Source organism: Hordeum vulgare, chromosome 4H (genome assembly GCF_904849725.1).
Source record: "Hordeum vulgare subsp. vulgare chromosome 4H, MorexV3_pseudomolecules_assembly, whole genome shotgun sequence".
Lineage (NCBI taxonomy): Eukaryota > Viridiplantae > Streptophyta > Magnoliopsida > Poales > Poaceae > Hordeum > Hordeum vulgare.
In genome coordinates this window covers 109,667,974-109,689,507 of record NC_058521.1, presented here as the reverse complement: position 1 = coordinate 109,689,507, position 21,534 = coordinate 109,667,974, and the positions used below count along the sequence as shown (strand labels likewise).

Here is a 21,534-nt window from a genome sequence, read left to right as displayed (position 1 = left end):
TTAAGGCAGAACATCAAAGGCCTGCTGGCACCCTTCAGCCTCTAGCTATTCCTGAATGGAAATGGGATAAAGTTAGCATGTATTTCATTACCGGATTTCCCAAGACCAAGAAGGGGAATAATGCTATCTTTGTGGTCATTGACCGTCTTTCCAAAGTGGCTCATTTTCTTCCTGTTTGTGAGAGTATAACAGCTAGCCAGCTAGCAGAGTTATATATCTCTCGAATAGTGTCTCTTCATGGTGTTCCCCTGGAAATTAACTCGGACCGTGGAAGTATCTTTACTTCTCGCTTCTGGGAAAGTTTTCAGAATGCCATGGGGACTCACTTATCTTTTAGCACTGCTTTCCATCCTCAATCAAGTGGTCAAGTAGAAAGAGTGAATCAAATCCTAGAAGATATGCTCCGAGCTTGTGTTATTTCGTTCGGTATGAATTGGGAGAAGTGCCTTCCATTCGCTGAATTCGCTTATAACAATAGTTATCAATCAAGCTTGGGCAAAGCCCCTTCTGAAATTCTCTATGGATGAAGATGTCCAACCCCTCTTAATTGGTCAGAAACCGGAGAGAGGCAACTCTTTGGCCCAGATATGATCCAGGATGCAGAAGAGCAAGTTCGCATTATTCGTGAAAAGTTGAAAACAGCCCAGTCTCGTCAAAAGAGCCAATATGATCGTCATCATAAGGCTGTGACCTTTGAAGTTGACGAGAAGGCTTACCTTCGGGTTACACCTTTGAAGGGTACCCATCGATTCGGTATCAAGGGCAAATTGGCTCCTCGTTACATTGGTCCTTTTCGCATTCTTGCCAAACGAGGAGAAGTTGCCTACCAGTTGGAACTTCCTCCGCATCTTTCCAAGGTTCATGATCTTTTCCACGTCTCGCAACTCAGGCGTTGCTTTTCCGATCCTATCCGTGAAGTGGACCGTGAAATGCTTGATCTACAAGATAACCTTTCATACCGAGAATACCCCGTGCGTATTCTTGATCAAGCTGAGAGTACCACTCGACGTCGAAGCCTCAAGTTTCTTAAAGTTCAATGGTCAAATCATTCTGAAAAGGAGGCAACTTGGGAAAGAGAGGATCGTCTCCGACTTGACTATCCTGCGTTATTCCCGACGACTTCTAAATCTCGGGACGAGATTCTTTTGAGTGGGGGTGAGTTGTCACATCCCTAACCCTTAAGCAAGATAGCATTGTGCTCATGTCTTCTTTGCATTTGCATCTAAGAAGTTTCAATAAAAACAACAAAGTGGCAAAGGAAAAACTCAAAACCCTAGCCACCATTTCAATTAAAGGAAATCCCAAACTAGTTCAAAATCAATGAACCCAAAATGGCCTCAAGAAATGTTCAAACTTTCTGATAAATCATGAAAGTAAATGAGCATTGGAGAAAACTATTTTCTTGACACTTTAAGCTTTTTGGAATGAATGCAAAAGCCACTGGTTTCAAATTTAAAATTTGAAATCAGAAACTATAATTTTCCAAAAATGTTGAAAACCATGGAAATGAGTGGGGATATTATAACAAATATTTCAGGAGGTCTAAAATAGTTTTTACTTTTTGGTTTGGAGCTGAATTATTTAGCAAAACAATAAGTAGCAAAACAGAAAAACAAAAACAGAGAAAATGGAAAAAACTTACCTGTCGCCCAAGCCTGGCCCGGCCCATCTCCCCGCTCGTCCCCTCCCTCGCGCCAGTAGGCAGCAGGAGGTGGCCGCCGCCCCCTCCGGCGCGGCCACGCACCTGCGTGCCTACCTGGCCGCCGCCTCGCGCTGGCGACGACGGGGATAAGCTCCCCAGAGCCTCCCCTATCCATTCCCCGCCTCGGTTCTCCTCCTCCTCCCGGATCTCCTCCTCCTCCTTGCTGCCGCCATTAGAGCCGAGCTCGAGCTCGAGCTGCCCGTGCCCCTGGCCATAGGATCCCCTCCCAGAGCACGCCATTAGCTCCGCCTCGTCACCGTGGTCATCTCTGCAGAAGCCGAAGCTTCCTCGAGCCCTGCAACGCCCGCAACGCCGTCGTCTTCCACCTCTGGCCGCCGGACCTCTCCCGTCGATTCGTCGCCCCCAGGCCTCCCCCGAGCCGTCTAAGCTCTGCTCTGCACTCCCCGTGAGCATGCGGTCGTTTCCCCTAAGTTTCCCCCGTCGATCCCCTCCTCTAGCTCTAGTTTCACCGGAGCCCGACGAGGACCGCCGCTGCCGCTCGTCGCCGGTAGCCCTCCGATGATCAGCTCGTCCTTCCGAGGGCACCAGCAGCTCCAGGACGACGCGTAGATGTCGTAGCAGCTAAGAACCGAGCGTAGATCCCCCTAATTCAAAGACCCCGATGGCGCCCGAGCTTCGGCCGCCGCTCCGGCTCGTCGTCGACGCCTCTTCCGGCGACCCTAGCCTCCCCAGATGGTCCTGCCAGATCGGCCACTTCGCGAGCATGCTGTAGCTGCCAACCGCGTGCGTTTTGGTGCTGTGCAGCGCCGTCTAGGTCGCCTCCGGCGAGCCCTCCGCTGCGGGTCTGGTCGCCGGCGACCACCCTCCGGTGGCCGTCGACGTGGCCGACCATTAGGGCGTAATCGCCCTCCCCTCAGTCGCTGCCAGAGGGCCCCACGCCTGGTCAAACCCCAATTAGGGGCTGGTCCGCGCGGGATTAGCCCTAGAGAGGCTGATCAGTGGGGCCCCCCTGTCAGGTTTGACCTGAACAGGTCGGCTGACCTGCTGACGTCAGCCTGATGCAATAAATAGAATTTCCAGTTTAAAACTAATTCAGGAAATTGCTAAGATTTGTAAAAATCATAGAAATTAATCTGTAACTCCAATGAAAATAATTTATATATGAAAAAGTATCAGAAAAATTCAAGGATTCTGATTATGCTATTTTCAACCATGTTTGAAAAAGTTACAGAACCCTAAATTGTGAAATAAGGAATAATTCAATTCTTTTAATCACTTTATAAATGGAATTTGCAAAAATATTCAAATTTCATTATATATGCAATGATCACACACTGCCCTAATTAAAAATCAGTATCATAACATGACATTTCATGCATGTTAACATCAAGTTGAACCGAGCATCAGGTCGAATCAATTAAACCGGTATCCGAGAATACCCGTTTGAATTGCTATTCGAATGTGATTCAAATCAACTCTAAACCTATTACATGTTGAAAATAATAACTTATCACCTTGCATTCTCATGCCATGCTCATGCATCATTTTGAGTGCATATGATTGTTATTGAATGTTGCCTTTCATTTCGGTAGGCTCCAGACCTCCGGATTCCACCGAATATCCGTCTGACGGATATCGTTCCTCCTCTGAGCAACAAGGAAAGCAACCCTTTTGATCATCCCGATAACTCCTATGTTCTTGCTCCTACACCTATTCATTGCATTAGGATCAAATGCTTCAACTGCTTTTGCCACGATAGTTGGACCCACTTCCTTTGCATGACTTAACCTTGTCACAGTAAATAGCCGAACCTTGCAACCTAGCATACCTGGTAGTTGCTTGAGCTATGATGTGCCTTATCCTGCTATGCATGATATGCTTAGAGTTGTGTATGATCTGTCATCTGGGAGATGAACAGAAATGTGGAATGTGTTCGGTGAGCAAAGGTTGTGTGTTGAACTTGATTTGGTAAAGGTACCAGTGAAAGGCTGTGTAGGAGTACATGGTGGGTTGTTTCATTGGAACCGTCCTTAGGAACTGAGTTCCGTGTATGTAATCCAAGACTAGATACTACCACATGCTGGGCCCTGAAATATGACCCCGCTCGGCCTATTAATCGCGTAGTACTCGGTCCAGGAGTTGCAAGTAGTTTCTGGTGTTTATAGTAATGCTGGAGGCCGTGCATGGTGCTGACCTGAGAGGTGGACCGTGATGCGGTAGGCAGTGGCACGGTGTACCAAGTGGCACCCAGATGGTGGGCTTGGGAACCCTGCGCACATCGTTTGAGGCCGTGGCGGAAACCCCGGCCGGACTTCCGTACGGGTTTCTCTTAGATAGGTGATAAACCTGGACTAGGTACTAGTGTGGTTAACGGTCGTGGCCGACTCCCTCGCTGGGCTTCCGCTTGAAGGTTGCCGAGGTGCATGACGTGCACATGGTGATAAGTGGCGAGAGCGTGTGTGACGAAGTACACCCCTGCAGGGTTATGATCTATTCGAATAGCCGCGTCCGCGGATATGGACTACTTGGAGACATATGTTGTTCATAGATAACTTCAATGCCTACTCATAAAAATTGTCAAGATAAGCGTGAGTGTCGTGGACGGCATTTCCGTATGGAGACAGAATGATTCCACGATAGTGTATTGTTGTGGTGTTAGTGGACTCGTGTGCGAGAAATCAAGTTGTCAAAACTAATTTCAAAGTGCAAGTTGTCTAGCCACGAGTCAAATGCTGGCTTCCCGCATGAAACCCCACAATACCTTTTGATACCTTGCATAAGTAGTTAGTTCTCCTAAAGTCTTGCTGAGTACCTTCGTACTCATGTTTGCTTAATAAATGTTGCAGAGGTTGCTAATGACCCTACCGGAGGGTTCTTCGTAGACATCGACGACGACGAGTAGCTGGTGTCCCAGCTACGATCTGGCCCTACGTCGGCTCTGTAGTATAGTCAGGCCATGTGCCTTCTAGCTGCACTGTCTGTACCCAGACAGTTTATAACTCTTCCGCTGGCTTGTATTGTATGACTGCTATTATAGGTCGTGAGACCCTTAATGTGTAATATTACGTGTGTGGCTCTTCCGAGCCTCATTAAATAAAGCTTGTATGTTTATGGTTATGTTGTGATGCCATCGATGTATCTATACATATCGGTATGCCATGCGTACGTGTGTCTTACCTGGTATGTATGGGGTTCGAATACCTAGTCGTGAACTTTAGTAGCACTCCTTACAAGGAAATGCCCCTTTGTGATCCAATGAGCCTTGGTAGTTCGCTACTGCTCCGGACACATTGGTTGACCGGCATGTGTCCTTCTTAGCTGCTGTGTCTGTCCCCTTTGGGGAAATGTCACGCGATGTGATGGAGTCCTTGTAGCTTGCTACGACTCGTCTACATTCGCCGATGACCGACACCTGCTTTGTTGGGTCATGTATGCCTGTCCTTGTGCGGTACTGCCACTTTGGTTTATGACCAGACATGTCGATCCGGGTTCTTTGACATTGGATTGCTAGCAATACAATCGCATACGTGAGTCAAAAGACGCAAACGGTCCCGGCTAAGGTAAGGCTGCAGCCGTGGAGTTAACCGTGCGTGAGACCACAAAGGGATGCGATGTGTTACAGGCTAGATTCCTATGACTTAGGATCGGGGTCCCGACAGAACGGGGACATTCCAAAAACGTCTTTTGTTACTCGTTATGGCCAATATGAGTACACCGTTATATCCTTCGGTTTAACCAATGCCCCAGCCACCTTCTCTCGGCTGATGAATTCAATCTTCATGGAGTATTTGGATAAATTCGTCGTAGTATACCTCGATGATATTCTCATCTACTCGAAGAACGAACAAGAACATGCCGAGCATCTAAGGCTGGTATTGATGAAACTTCGAGAGCATCGCCTTTATGCCAAATTTTCAAAATGTGAATTCTGGTTACCAGAAGTGACCTATCTAGGCCACGTAATCTCTGGTAAGGGTATTGCTGTCAATCCCGAGAGAGTTCAAGCTGTCCTTGATTGGACTCAACCTGAATCGGTTAAGCAAGTTAGGAGTTTTCTTGGTCTAGCGAGCTATTGTCGCCGCTTTGTCAAGAATTTCTCCAAGGTTGCAAAGCCTCTAACTGAACTCCTCAAGAAAGATAAAAAGTTTGAGTGGACACCATAGTGTGAGCATAGTTTTCAGGAACTGAAAAGACGCCTGACTTCCGCACCTGTGTTGCTACCACCAGATTTTTCTAAGGACTTTGTTATCTATTGCGACGCCTCGCGACAAGGATTAGGTTGCATTCTCATGCAAGATCGTCATGTGATCGCATACGCATCTCGACAGTTGCGTCCGCATGAGGATAATTATCCCACACATGACCTTGAGCTTGCAGCTGTGGTCCATGCACTAAAAACCTGGCGATATTACCTTCTGGGTAATCGTTGCGAAATATTCACTGATCACCAAAGTCTGAAATATATATTCACCTAGCCGGATTTGAACCTCAGGCAAAGACGGTGGGTTGAGTTGATCGCGGATTACGACTTAGGGATAACTTACACCCCGGGGAAGGCCAATGTTATGGCCGATGCACTAAGTCGTAAATCTTATTGTAACAATTTGATGCTACAACAAGGTCAACCACATCTCCATGAGGACTTTCGGAAGTTGAATCTTCATATTGTTCCTCAAGGATTCCTTTCTACCCTGGTGGCGAAGCCTACTCTTAAGGATCAAATTATAGCTGGCCAAAAGCATGACAAGGGTATATCACGGATCAAGGAGAATATTTCTAGCGGAAACGCTAAAGAATTTTCCATGAACGATCAAGGTGTTGTGTTCTTCCAGAATCGTTTAGTGGTTCCTAAGAACCCACATCTAAGGCAGTTAATCCTTAAGGAGGCTCATGATTCTCCTCTCACCATTCATCCCAGTAGTACTAAGATGTATCAGGACCTACGCCAGAGGTTCTGGTGGACTAGGATAAAGAGAGAAATTGCTGAGTTCGTTGCTAACTGCGACGTTTGTCGTCGAGTTAAGGCAGAACATCAAAGGCCTGCTGGCACCCTTCAGCCTCTAGCTATTCCTGAATGGAAATGGGATAAAGTTAGCATGTATTTCATTACCGGATTTCCCAAGACCAAGAAGGGGAATAATGCTATTTTTGTGGTCATTGACCGTCTTTCCAAAGTGGCTCATTTTCTTCCTGTTCGTGAGAGTATAACAGCTAGCCAGCTAGCAGAGTTATATATCTCTCGAATAGTGTCTCTTCATGGTGTTCCCCTGGAGATTAACTCGGACCGTGGGAGTATCTTTACTTCTCGCTTCTGGGAAAGTTTTCAGAATGCCATGGGGACTCACTTATCTTTTAGCACTGCTTTCCATCCCTAGTCAAGTGGTCAAGTAGAAAGAGTTAATCAAATTCTAGAAGATATGCTCCGAGCTTGTGTTATATCATTCGGTATGAATTGGGAGAAGTGTCTTCCATTCGCCGAATTCGCTTATAACAATAGTTACCAATCGAGCTTGGGCAAAGCCCCTTTTGAAGTTCTCTATGGACGAAGATGTCGAACACCTCTTAATTGGTCAGAAACCGGAGAGAGGCAACTCTTTGGTCCGGATATGATCCAGGATGCAGAAGAGCAGGTTCACATTATTCGTGAAAAGTTGAAAACAGCCCAGTCTCGTCAAAAGAGCCAATATGATCGTCATCATAAGGCTGTGACCTTTGAAGTTGACGAGAAGGCTTACCTTCGGGTTACACCTTTGAAGGGTACCCATCGATTCGGTATCAAGGGCAAATTGGTTCCCCGTTACATTGGTCCTTTTCGCATTCTTGCCAAACGAGGAGAAGTTGCCTACCAGTTGGAACTTCCTCCGCATCTTTCCAAGGTTCATGATGTTTTCCACGTCTCGCAACTCAGGCGTTGCTTTTCGGATCCTATCCGTGAAGTGGACCACGAAATGCTTGATCTACAAGATAACCTTTCCTACCGAGAATACCCCGTGCGTATTCTTGATCAAGCTGAGCGTACCACTCGACGTCGAAACCTCAAGTTTCTTAAAGTTCAATGGTCAAATCATTCTGAAAAGGAGGCAACTTGGGAAAGAGAGGATCGTCTCCGACTTGAGTATCCGGCGTTATTCCCGATGACTTCTAAATCTCGGGACGAGATTCTTTTGAGTGGGGGTGAGTTGTCACATCCCTAACCCTTAAGCAAGTTAGCCTTGTGCTCATGTCTTCTTTGCATTTGCATCTAAGAATTTTCAACAAGAACAAGAAAGTGGCAAAGGAAAAACTCAAAACCCTAGCCACCATTTCAATTAAAGGAAATCCCAAACTAGTTCAAATCAATGAACCCAAAATGGCCTCAAGAAATGTTCAAACTTTCTGATAAATCATGTAAGTAAATGAGCGTTGGAGAAAACTATTTTCTTGACACCTTAAGCATTTTAAATCAATGCAAAAGCCACTGGTTTCAAACTTTAAATTTGAAATCAGAAACTATAAATTTTCAAAAATGTTGAAAACTTTGGAAATGGTTGGGAATATTATAACAATATTTCAGGAGGTCTAAAATAGTTTTTACTTTTTGTTTTGGAGCTGAAATAAATAGCAAAACAGAAAAACAAAAACTGGAAAAAAGGGAAAAGAGTTACCTGTCGCCTAGCCTGGCCCGGCCCATTTCCCTGGCTCGTCCCCTCCCTCGCGCCAGTAGGAGCAGGAGGTGGCCGCCGCCTCCTCCGGCGCGGCCACGCACCTGTGCGCCTGCCTGGCCGCCGCCTCGTGCTGGCAAGGCCGGGGATAAGCTCCCCGAGGCCACCGCTATCCATTCCCATCGTCGGCTCTCTCCCTCCTCTCGGATCTCTTCCTCCTTCATGCTGCCGCCATTGGAGCCGAGCTCGAGCTCGAGCCGCAGCATCTCTAGCCATGGGAACCCTCCTCCGAGTAGTGTGATAGCTCCGCCTCGTCGCCCTGGTCATCTTTGCAGAAGCCGAAGCTTCCCCGAGCTCTGCATCGCCCCCAACGCCGTCGTCTTCCACCTCCGGCCGCCGGACCTCTCCCGTCGATTCGCCCCCTCCGGCGCACCCCCGAGCCCTTCGACAGCACCATCGGAACCGCCGTGAGCTTGTCGTCCTTTCCCCTCTCTCCCCACGCTCTCCCGTGCATCGTAGCCTCGTTCCCCACCAAGGCCGAGGGCTTCTCGCCTCCGGTCATGTCGTCGCCGTCGCTGTGGTGTCTGATCCACGTGCTTGAGCTAGGATTCGAGCTCCTGGAGCCTCCAGGAGCGTGATGAGCCCTCCAGCTGCCCTCCCCGTGCCCTAGAGCCATCGCTCGTAGAAGGCCGAGCTTCGGCCGCCGCTCCGGCTCGTCGCCGACGCCTCTCCCGGCGACCCTAGCCTCCCCTGATGCCCCTGCCAGATCGGCCACTTCGCCAGCGTGCCGTAGCTGCAAACCGCGTTCGAATTGGTGCTGCACAGCGCCGTTTAGGTCGCCTCCGGCGAGCCCTCCGCCGCGGGCTTGGTCGCCGGCGACCACCCTCCGGTGGGGGTCGACGTGGCAAAGCTAACCCAGCAGCTCAGGGCTTAATCACTCGCTGACAAGTGGGCCCAAGGCCAAGTCAAACCCCAATTAAGACTGGTCAGCGCGGGATTAGTCCCACAGAGGCTGACCAGTGGGTCCCCCCTGTCAGGTTTGACCTGAACAGGTCGGCTGACCTGCTGACGTCAGTCTGATGCAATAAATAGAATTTCCAGTATAAAACTAATTCAGGAAATTGCTAAAACTTGTAAAAATCATAGAAATTAATCTGTAACTCCAATGAAAATAATTTATATATGAAAAAGTATCAGAAAAATTCAAGGATTCTGATTATGCTATTTTCAACTATGTTTGAAAAAGTTACAGAACCCTAAAATGAGTAATAAGGAATAATTCAATTCTTATAATTACTTTTTAAATGGAATTTGGAAAATTATTCAAATTTCATTATGAATGTAATGATCACACACTGCCCTAATTACAAATCAGTACCATAACATGACATTTCATGCATGCTAACATCAAGTTGATCTGAGCATCAGGTCGAATCAATTAAACCGGTATCCGAGAATACCCCGTTTGAATCGCTATTCGAATGTGATTCAAATCAACTCTAAAACTAATACATGTTGAAAATAATAACTTATCACTTTGCATTCTCATGCCATGCTCATGCATCATTTTGATTGCATATGATTGTTATTGAATGTTGCCATTCATTTCGGTAGGCTAAGCACCCCCGGATTCCACCAAATATCCGTCTGACGGATATCGTTCCTCCTCTGAGCAACAAGGCAAGCAACCCCTTTGATCATCCCGATAATTCCCATGTTCCTGCTCCTGCACTTATTTATTGCATTAGGATCAAATGCTTCAACTGCTTTTGCCACGTTAGTTGAACCCACTTCCTTTGCATGACCTAACCTTGTCACAGTAAATAGCCGAACCTTGCAACCTAGCATACCTGGTAGTTGCTTGAGCTATGATGTGCCTTCATCAATTAAACTGAGTTCGGTGTATGTAATCCAAGCCTAGATACTACCACATGCTGGGCCCTGAAATATGACCCCGCTCGGCCTATTAATCGCGTAGTACTCGGTCCAGGAGTTGCAAGTAGTTTCTGGTGTTTATAGTAATGCTGGAGGCCGTGCATGGTGCTGACCTGAGAGGTGGACCGTGATGCGGTAGGCAGTGGCACGGTGTACCAAGTGGCACCCGGATGGTGGGCTTGGGAACCCTGCGCACATCGTTTGAGGCCGTGGCGGAAACCTCGGCCGGACTTCCGTATGGGTTACTCTCAGATAGGCGATAAACCTGGACTAGGTACTAGTGTGGTTAACGGTCGTGGCCGACTCCCTCGCTGGGCTTCCGCTTGAAGGTTGCCGAGGTGCATGACGTGCACATGGCGATAAGTGGCGAGAGCGTGTGTGACGAAGTACACCCCTGCAGGGTTATGATCTATTCGAATAGCCGCGTCCGCGGATATGGACTACTTGGAGACATATGTTGTTCATAGATAACTTCAATGGCTACTAATAAAATTGCCAAAATAAGCGTGAGTGTCGTGGACGACATTTCCGTATGGAGGCGGAATGATTCCATGATAGAGTATTGTTGTGGTGTTAGTGGACTCGTGTGCGAGAACTCACGTTGTCAAAATTATTTAAAAATGCAAGTTGTCTAGCCACGAGTCAAATGCTGGCTTCCCGCATGAAACCCCACAATACCTTTTGATACCTTGCATGAGTAGTTAGTCATCCTAAAGTCTTGCTGAGTACCTTCGTACTCATGTTTGCTTAGTAAATGTTGCAGAGGTTGCTAATGACCCTAATGGAGGGTTCTTTGTAGACATCGACGACGACGAGTAGCTGGTGTCCCAGCTACGATCTGGCCCTACGTCGGCTCTGTAGTATAGTCAGGCCATGTGCCTTCTAGTTGCCCTGTCTGTACACAGACAGTTTATAACTCTTCCGCTGGCTTGTATTTGTATGACTGCTATTATGGGTCGAGAGACCTTAATGTGTAATATTATGTGTGTGGCTCTTCCGAGCCTCTTAAATAAAGCTTGTATGTTTATGGTTATGTTGTGATGCCATCGATGTATCTATACATATCGGTATGCCATGCGTACGTGTGTCTTACTTGATATGTATGGGGTTTGAATACCTAGTCGTGAACTTTAGTAGCACTCCTTACAAGGAAATGCCCCTTTGTGATCCAACGAGCCTTGGTAGTTCGCTACTGCTCCGGACACATTGGTTGACCGGCATGTGTCCTTCTTAGCTGTTGTGTCTGTCCCCTTTGGGGAAATGTCACGCGACGTAATGGAGTCCTTGTAGCTTGCTACGACTCGTCTACGTTCGCTGATGACCGACACCTGCTTTGTTGGGTCATGTATGCCTGTCCTTGTGCGGTACTGCCACTTTGGTTTATGACTAGACATGTCGATCCGGGTTCTTTGACATTGGATTGCTAGCGACACTATCACATACGTGAGTCAAAAGACGCAAACGGTCCCGGCTAAGGTAAGGCTGCAGCCGTGGAGTTAACCGTGTGTGAGACCACAAAGGGATGCGATGTGTTACAGGCTGGATTCCTATGGCTTAGGATCGGGGTCCCGACACATTAACTAAATAAATGTTGTTGAAAGCAGACCATACGCACTGCTCGGCCAGCCGGAGCATCCCCTCCACGGACGCCACCAATGCCAGGCTCTGTCGCACCCTCGGGTCCATGGCCACCACCGCGTCGCCTCCTCGGAACTTCTGCAGCGCCCACTTGGTGGTGGCACGGGGCAAGAGGCCGCGGCGGCGCTCGATGGGCGGGCGGCCGGTGACGAGCTCGACGAGGAGGACACCGAAGGAGTAGACGTCGCTCTTGTTAGTGAGCTGGAGCGTGCCCAGGTACTCCGGGTCCAGGTACCCGACCGTGCCCACCACGTGCGTCGTCATGTGTGTCGCCTCCTCCTCGTCGCCGTCGCCCGACACCCTCGCCATCCCGAACCCGGCCACCTTCGTCGGCAGCACCCGCGTCAGCAGCACGTTCGACGACTGGATGTCACGGTGGATCACCGACCGTTCTGCCATGCCATGCATGCCATGCGTTTCCAAGTTCAGATAAACACCATCATGCATACTCCGCTACTAATACTACTGCTACTGCATGCCATCTTTCACTTCCTCTGTTTCTTACTGCTATGAACAACAATGAGTTTTGATTGGAATTACATGTGTATTCGTGCAGGTAGGTGACGGCGTGAGCCACGTCGATCGCGATGTTGAGCCGCTGCGCAAGCTCTAGCCCGGTTCTGCGTGATTCTGCGAACATTTCGTAGAAGTCTTTGGTCAGTTGAATAGGAAATGTGAGTGTAAATTTCAGCACTGTCAATGATCAGTTGAACTGAAGTGCATACCATCCAAGTGTTCTCTTAGGGAGCCATTATCGACGTACTCGACGACAATCAGAGTTTCATCTCTCTGCTTAAAGAACCCGAGGAACCTCACCAGATTCTGATGCTCAATCTTCTGAAGCGTTTTGAGCTTCCTGCTAATTTCAGCAGATAGATACTCACCATTTAGCTGCAGAAACCAAATAACCCGTTAGTTACTACTGAATCTTCAGCCTCCATGAGGAATTGCTGAATATTTATTTCTGACACTTCTTATGTTTGTAACCTTTGTGGCACGTTTGACGGCAACCTGTGACCCGTCACGTGGCTTCCCTTTGAAGACGCTGCAAGAAGCCCCCTCCCTGACCATGTTCTTCTCGCTGAAGTTCGATGTTGCCTTGAATATATCTGCGACGGTGAGCCCTCGAGTCTCCTTGTCTGTCCCTACTGCAATCAAATTTGTCGACATCCATAGACCATATTCCATAAGTACCCTGATCTTCTCAAGAATTTCCATGTTGATTAATCCGTTTCTAGCAAAATTGGCAGAGAAAAATGATTCAAGAGAACGGAGGGTGAAAGTGCGTTATATCGACTAGAGGGGGGGTGAATAGGAGATTTTTAGAATTTCATCACCGAGGAAATTCCTTTTGAGGAAATTCCTCCTTGATGACTAACTTACAGCGGAAACAGTAAAGGATCGGAAGTGCAAAGTTTCACAACAGCAGTTTTCAGTGTGAGGAATGTGAAAACAGATTGCATAGTGAGCAGCCACGCAGAAAACAGATGAGGATTAACTAGCGTGAAGAATTTGGGGTTGAGGAATTTCAGAGAAAGTCTTCAGCAAATTCTTCAAACAGTAACAGTGAAAGTCATCAACACATAATCTGAGGAATGTAAGGAGTTGAGGAATTAGAACCCGTTTCACAGCGAAGACAGTAGTTGATGACCCAGTTCCAACTGCTGTGACAGTTGTACATCTGGTTTGGAGCGGCTTGGTATTGAAACCAAAAGACACATAGTCCCGGGACACACAGTCCCTACCGTATTCTCCTTGGGCTAAGAACACATAGTCCTCGCCCAATACTCATGGTAAGTCTTCAGGGCAGACTTCCAAACCCTCACAAACTTGGTCACCCGACGATTCTCAATTGACTGCTGGATTGCTCTAGACCATGATGCCTAACCGTCTGGAGGATGCACAGTCCTCAAAGGTAAAAGGCTTCAGTCCCACAGAGGAACAACTTCTTTAGTGATGCTCAATCACTTGGTTCTAGGTTTGTGGTTTTGGTGTTTGGGGTATTTCCTCACTAATGAATTACTCTCGAAGACTCCGAGGAATCGTGTTGCTCTTATGCCAAGTGTCAGTTTCTAACGGAGCAGCCAACCAGCTAATGGTTGTGGGGGCGGCTATTTATAGCCTGGGAGCATCTCGACATGATTTGACACTAATGCCCTTAAATAATATGACCGTTGGTGTGGATAAGACCAGTGATGTGGCGTGGCTATCAAAACGGTCGGAACCCTCAACTGTGAGAGTCCTCATGTCACTCGTATTCCTCACTTGAGGCTTTTGGTAGGATTAGGCTTGGGTTGAGCATCATGAGGAAATTCATTCCAAAGTGTAACTTCGACCCCCTTTAACAGTACGGTGTTCCTATTACTCAAGTGTGAAGAAAACAAAACAGAAAGAGTAAATCTTCATGCTTCAAAGTCTTCAAAATGATTTTCTTCAGGACACACCGAATTCCTTAATTTCAATATCTTCATGAGGAATATCAATTTCATCGCAGATTCTTCGCGATTCAATTCTTCAGTTTCAGACCAATTTCTTCAACCGAAGATATACATTTTTAGGGGTCGATATTCATCAAATAGTTCAAACTCCTCAGTGACTTGTAGATCCTGTGTACACTCATGAACACATTAGATACTTAACCTATAAGTCTTCAAACCACCAAAATCACTAAGAGGCACTAGATGCACTTACAATCTCCCCCTTTTTGGTGGTTGATGCCAATTAGGTTAAGTCTTCAACAGGGATAAAAACATGAAGTGTAAATACTCATTTGAGGAATTTGAAATCAAGATTGAGAGAGACTCCCCCTGAAGATGTGCATATCTTGAGGATTTTGCTTTCCACAACAAATGCACATTGATGATTTATATCATGGAGATCTCCCCCTGAGACTTGTAAATCATGCATACATATAACATATAGTATGAAGACAATGAAGATGCATGATGAGAAATGGTATCTGACGAATTCCAGCATGCGTGCATTAAAAATTTGAGGAATAAGCATGCGAAGAAAAATGTTCAAAAGCGTCAGAGTACCATCGGGCTTAAGTTACAACTCATTAGATAAAAACTTCAGAAGAGCCAAGAGTTTGTAACTTAAATATAGTTCACAAGCCCCAAAATATCCCGCTTGAAGACTAAATCTCAAGTTTCTCCCCCTTTGTCATCAAGTGACAAAAAGGGACAAACTGAGGACTAACACCTGTGAAGACCTCACTCCTTGGCGGTTGATGAAGATGCGTGGTGCTTCTTGGGAGTAGTCTTCTTCCTTGGACCGGTGGCAGTGTCGAGCTGTTCTTCATCAGATTCAGCAGTGCGGAATGAAGAAAAGGAACTGTCTTCAAGATCTGGAACTGGAATTGACCTGAACTTCTTCTTGGGTGGCCACGACCAGTCAAAGTCACGCTCGAACTCCAATTCTTCAAGTTCTGTCTGAGTCTTCAGATGAGCAAGTGTAGCCCAGGTGCGATCAAAAACCTCATGCAGATAGTGATGGTTAAGCTTCACAGAGTTCTGTGTTTCAGTGAGGGTTTTCACAATGGCGCCGAACTGGCACTTGACCCACTTGTGATTGCGATCCACCTTCTGGTGAAGACTGAGGAGAAGCTCTCTTGTATTTAGCACGCGAGGAGCAACAGGGCTTTGAGGGTGAGTCTCAGTATCATCCCATGAAGAATATGCTTTCGGCTCTCTGAACTGGCCATCAAGGGGCCTACGACCTTCATCAATAACTGACTTGCCTTTTCCTTCAACTGGCTCGAAAGTCTTCTTGTTGACCCTTATAGGAGGCATATAACCAACATGGTTGTTGAAATCAGCGTGGAAGTTGATGCATCTCCTTGTCCTGATGAATCTCATGATCCATGGGGCATATATCTTGTGATCAAATGGACACATAGCATTGTAGGCCAAAGTCCTCAAGAAGAAATCATGTATGTTGATAGGAATACCATGGATGATGTTGAAGAGGATATTCTTCATGATGCCTACGACATCTTCTTCATCATCATGGCCTTTGATCGGCGCAAACACATTGCAGAGGATTCTGTAAACAGACCTTTGTGTATATTTGAGCTCGTGGACGAGGAAGGTTTTTCTCGGTGGTTGCCCTTTAGCCAAAGGCTTCACGAGGACTTCCATCATCCCGTTGGGCAGCTCACGCTCACCATAAAGCTTCACAGCCTCCTCTGAGGGAATTGATATTGGCAATTCACGCAGTAGCTCAGTAGCAGGAGCTTTGTACTGAGTGTTTTGCGTCATCTAGTCAAACACCCAAGTGTTAATATCTTCAGGATCGCAAGATATGTGAAGAGTGGCATAAAACTGAAGAATGAGCTCACTGTTCCAATCAGAGATATCCGAGCACATTGGTAGCAGTCCAGCTTCAAGAAGGACATTGAGGACTGGAGCCAGGCATGGTATTGCTTCAAGTTCAACGTGAGGAATATGCTTGTGCTGGAATATCTTATTTCTTCAACGCAGCATAGAGGCATAGTAATTCAGCTGTCTCCTCGTCCAAAACTTCAGATATATGATTTGAGGCTTGTCATAGGGATTTTCTCCAATGAAGTACATGCGTTCTTCAAAGAAGTCCTCCTTTTGAAACTTGGGTTGCTTGGAGAATGGTTGACGTTGCATTGGCTGAAGATTTTGCTGTGGAGCTGGAGGGGAGACAACAATTGCAGTCTCTGGATTGAGCACGACGAAAGCATTGTCTTGGTTTGGTGCATTTTCCTGAGCATTGTCCTGAGGGTGAGGAATTTTATCAGCTTGGGCTTCAGGCTAAGGAGCTTGCTCATGTTGTGCTTCATGTTGAGGAATGGGATATGGCTGGGCATCAGGCTAAGGAATTTCATCAACTGGAGCATCCTGTTGAGGGTTCTGCTCCGGAGAAGGAATAGGTTCATTCTGAGCCACAGTGTGAAGATCTTGCTCAGGAGGAGGAGTTGGGTCAGCCTGTTCCTCAACTTGAGGATTTTTCTCACGACTTTCAATTTCATCAGCTTGAGGAATTTCACTTTGCTCTTCCTCAGCTTGCTTGGTGATAGAGGCAGTTTCATCAGCTGGTGCAGCTGATCCTTGTGCAGTGTCTTCCTGAGGAATGGAGGGCTGAGGACTGTCGTCAATACGAATTTCTTCGTCAGTATGTTCCTCAGATGCAGCATCCTTCATTTCCTCATCTGGCCCTTTCTCCTGGTCTTCAAAGGTGACCATTTCATAAGATGGAGCAATGTTGAGGGGCACAGGGTCCAGTGGAGCATTTTCTTCAAGCGCTTTGAGGCGCTTGGCCTAAGTGTTTTGTTCTGCTGAGGAGGCCTTTCTCTTTTTGGCTTCCTTCTCAGCAGCCCTTGTCTTCTTCACGTCTGATGCAGATGGAGTCATCTTCTTCACCTTTGAAGCTTTTGGTGAAGGTGTTCTTTCAATAGATTCATCAGCTAGTTTTGAGGAATCAGATGGAGTCATCTTCTTCACCTTTGAAGCTTTTGGTGAAGGTGTTCTTTCAATAGATTCATCAGCTAGTTTTGAGGAATCAGCTGGAACAGAGTCATGAGCTTGCTTTGAAGCAACAGCTGGACCAGGGGCAGTCTCACCAGCTGTAGCAGATTCATCAGTTGGGTTTTCCGTGGTGATTTCTTCAATAGTCGGTACATCCACACGGCTTTATTGGGGTATTTCCTCAGCTTGAGGAGTTTCATCAGCTTGAGGAGATTCATCGGCTGGCTCTTCAATCAGAGGCTGAGGAGTTGGTACTGGAGGGGCAGCCTTCTTTTTGTAGTCGTCAACAGCTTTAGTGGCAATTTTGATGAAACTGCTTTTGAGACTCTAACGATCAGATAGCTTGGAGTACTTATCTGTCAAAGTCTTCAACTCAGCCTGTGTTGACACCAGTGCATCAGGCGTCAAGTTGAGGAGATTCTGCTTGAGGAATTTTTCCTTCTTGAGCTTAGCAACTTTGGCCTGTTTGGCTTGCTGCTCCTTCCACTTGGCCTCGTTGATGAATGTGGCCACCATGTGGCTGATGCCAGGGGGAAGTTTCAAATCATCAAGCGGAGTTTTGGGGTCCTCATACCAGATGTTTATGTAGTCTAGGAGGACCTTGGGGTCCATGGCCAGAGGAATGGCGCTACCCGAAGCTTGAGCTACCCTCTCCTGCTTGTTTTTTATTATAGCTTGCAGGGTTTCATCATCATATTCATCACTACCCTCTGATGCAGACGGGACTGTGATGATTTTGCTGGGGCATGGTTGTGTTCCTCTTTCAGCAGACACCTGAGTCTTCACAGGAGGTGGTGAAGACTTTGTCTCCGAGCTGGTTGCAGCTGGGAGTGAGGAGCTGGAGGTAGCGGGCAGTGGCTTCATGACCGGCTTCAGTTCTAGTTTCAAAACCTGTGGTGGTGCTGAGGATTTTGGCGCTGAGAGTTTTGTAACTGATGCTTGAGATGGTTTCTCTTGAGGCTTTGGAGCCCTTGGTTTTGACGACACAGACTTTGGTTGAGGAATTGCTGAACCAGAGGTCTCAGCGGCAGAGGAAGTAGCTGTAGTTGAAGCAGCAGCTGAGGATTCATTGAATTTCCTCACCGCAGCATCTGTTTGCTTCTTAAGCTTAGCCAAGTGCTTGTCCTTTTCTTCATGATAGTCATCAAGGGTCTTGAGGCTTGAGGGATGTGCTACTTGATGAGCCTCAAGTGGAGCCCCGTTTGCTAGGAGGCTTCAGAGCGAATTTCTTCGCATACTTGGCAGTGACAAATTTGTATTCCTTCCATTCCTTAGCCCATCGGCGTTCTATCTTCTGAAGTCGAATCTTTCTCTTGGCCATTGTTTCATTTTCATCAGGTGTCCAATAGTCCAAGTAAATATCCTCAGGGATATCCAAAGTTGTATTCTGCTCAAGTTTCTTCCCTCCCTTCTGTTTCCTGTCATCCTCCATTTTCTTGAGCTGAGGATTTTGCTGATGAGATTGAACTCTTGAGGATTCTGATGAGACTTGAAGATTTTCTTCAAGAAACGTTGTAAATGAGTTAATGTGATGAGAACCGAGAGATTCATCAGCTGACATGTGTGTATGTGTGAACAGATTATAGTTGCGAGGAATTTGGAGAGGTCATATGCGTTCTCAGATATGAAGAAAATGAAAAAGTTTGACAGTTGAGGAATTTAACGAGTGGTTGAGGAATTTTCCTAAGCATACTATTCTTGGGTTCCAGAGTTGTACAGATCCGAAAATTCGCACAATTGAGGAATCTCGTGAAAATCTTAGATGCTTAGTGAAGTTCATCAATGGTGTGGTGATAGGCAGTGTTTGAGGAATCAGATGCATATGGATTCTTGAGGAAAAACAGATTTCACACCAGAGATGTAAAATAGTAGATCTAACTTGGTGTAAAAATAGGGTTTTTATTTACCCTATATGGCGCGCACGAAGAATAGAGGAAAGTTGTCGGGAGAAGCTCTTCGGTGCGTGTCCAATGCGCCCTAACCCGACAGCAAAGGACGTCTACGGCGGCAGCGGACGAAGATGGCCCGACTCCGACGTGGTTTCGATGACGGAAAAGTCAAGGCAGTGAAGCTCTTCTTCGCCGGCGACGAGACTTCCAGCGGTGGAGCTAGGGTTCGGGGCTTTTGCTATAGCGGGAGAGCGATGGAGCAAAGAAGTGTTTGCCGAGGGGGATAAGGACATATTTATAGCCAGGCAGTTACTGTTGGCACGAAGAAATCGGACCAAATAGCCCCTGCCTCTACGTCTCCGGAGGACACGTGTAGCTTCCGAGTGAGGCGGTGGAGATAGTGGAGACCGTGGTTATCCGAACGTGGGAAGTGGGGTTCAGTTACTGTGCATTAAAGAAACATTTTTGAAGATTTGAGGATTTTGTTACAAAATCATCAGCTGACAAGGACGCGGTGAGGATTTTGAACAAAGTTTCAAGTAGAACGCATATGAAGAATTGAATAGACTGGATGAGAATAGCATAGAGGGAAAGTAGGGTCCGATCACATTCACTTAGATGAAATATCAACTTGAAGAAATAGCTATAAGTGAATGTTGTCGAGGACTTGAAATCAGAGTCTATTTAGTTAAACGAAAGTCATCAAGTGTTTTTGAAGATTTGACTAACTTTAGGATTTTGTGATAAATCGTCACAATGAAGAAAAAACTATTCTCAAGAAAAACAAGTTTTGAGGAAATGGAACTTTGAAGAAAATCAACTTGAGGAATTTCGCGTTGGGCGGTGGCGTGACCCACCATATAAGAATGTTGATTACACATGTCGCGTACAATTGTCGTAGGGCCCTGAGAATCAATTTCTTCATTGATTTCTTCACATTCAGAGTGATATTCTTCATCAGTTGAAGAAAATCGATTCATCATGTGTTGCACATCTAAGTCATCAATTTTGCATAAGTGTTAGGATGTGTGCATGTTTTTACAAAACATTTGAAGATTCTAAGATATTTAGCTCACACCGCAACTTGCAAAACCTTTTCTCATCCAAGGGCTTAGTGAAGATATCTGCCACTTGATCATCAGTCTTCACATGGTCGATGAGGATATTTCCCTTGAGGACATGGTCCCGAAGAAAATGATGACGAATCTGGATGTGCTTAGTCTTCGAGTGATGTACTGGGTTGTATGCAATCTTGATTGCACTCTTATTGTCGCAGTAGAGAGGCACATTCTTCATGTTGATGCCATAGTCCTTGAGGGTTTGCTTCATCCATAGTAGTTGAGCACAACATGAACCAGCAGCAATGTACTCAGCTTCGGCAGTGGAGAGTGATACGTAGTTCTGCTTCTTTGGGGACCAGTAAACTAGTGATCTTCCGAGTAAATGGCATGTACCAGAAGTTGACTTGCGATCCACACGATCACCAGCATAGTCAGAATCAGAATACCCTACCAGATGAAGATTTGAGCCCTTGGGATACCATAATCCTAGTGTTGGTGTGTGAGCTAAGTATCGAAGAATATGCTTCACAGCCTTATGGTGTGATTCCTTCGATTTTGCTTGAAAACGTGCACACATGCAAACACTAAGCATTATATCTGGCCTAGATGCACATAGATACAATAAAGAGCCAATCATAGAGTGATATACGTGTTGACCGAATTCTTTACCATTTTCATCAGTGCCGAGGTGGCCATTGGTAGGCATTGGAGTCTTGGCACCTTTGCATTCGTGCATGTCAAATTTCCTCAGAACATCCTTGAGGTATTTCACCTGTGATATGAAGATTCCATTGCATTGTTGACGAATTTGAAGACCTAAGAAGAATTTTAGCTCCCCCATCATAGACATCTGATATTCTTCACTCATCATGTAAGCAAATTCATCACTGTATCGTTTGTCAGTACAACCAAATATGATATCATCGACATATATTTGGCACACAAATAGCTCATTATCATAGGATTTAGTGAAAAGAGTTGGATCGAGTGAACCAGGTTTGAAGCCTTTCTTCATGAGGAATTCCTTCAATGTGTCATACCAGGTCCGAGGGGCTTGCTTGAGACCATAGAGCGCCTTTTTGAGTCTGAAGACTTTGTCTAGATTCTTTGGATCCTCAAAACCTGGGGGCTGAGCAACATATACTTCTTCCTCAAGCTTACCATTGAGGAATGCACTTTTCACATCCATTTGATATAAGATGATGTTAT

The 21,534-nt window shown here is 46.3% G+C and overlaps 1 pseudogene; it reads right to left on the bottom strand.

Annotated features, from left to right (window-relative positions):
* The window catches only part of LOC123450330, a 69,039-nt pseudogene that overhangs the window by 28,110 nt on the left and 19,395 nt on the right, over positions 1-21,534 (bottom strand).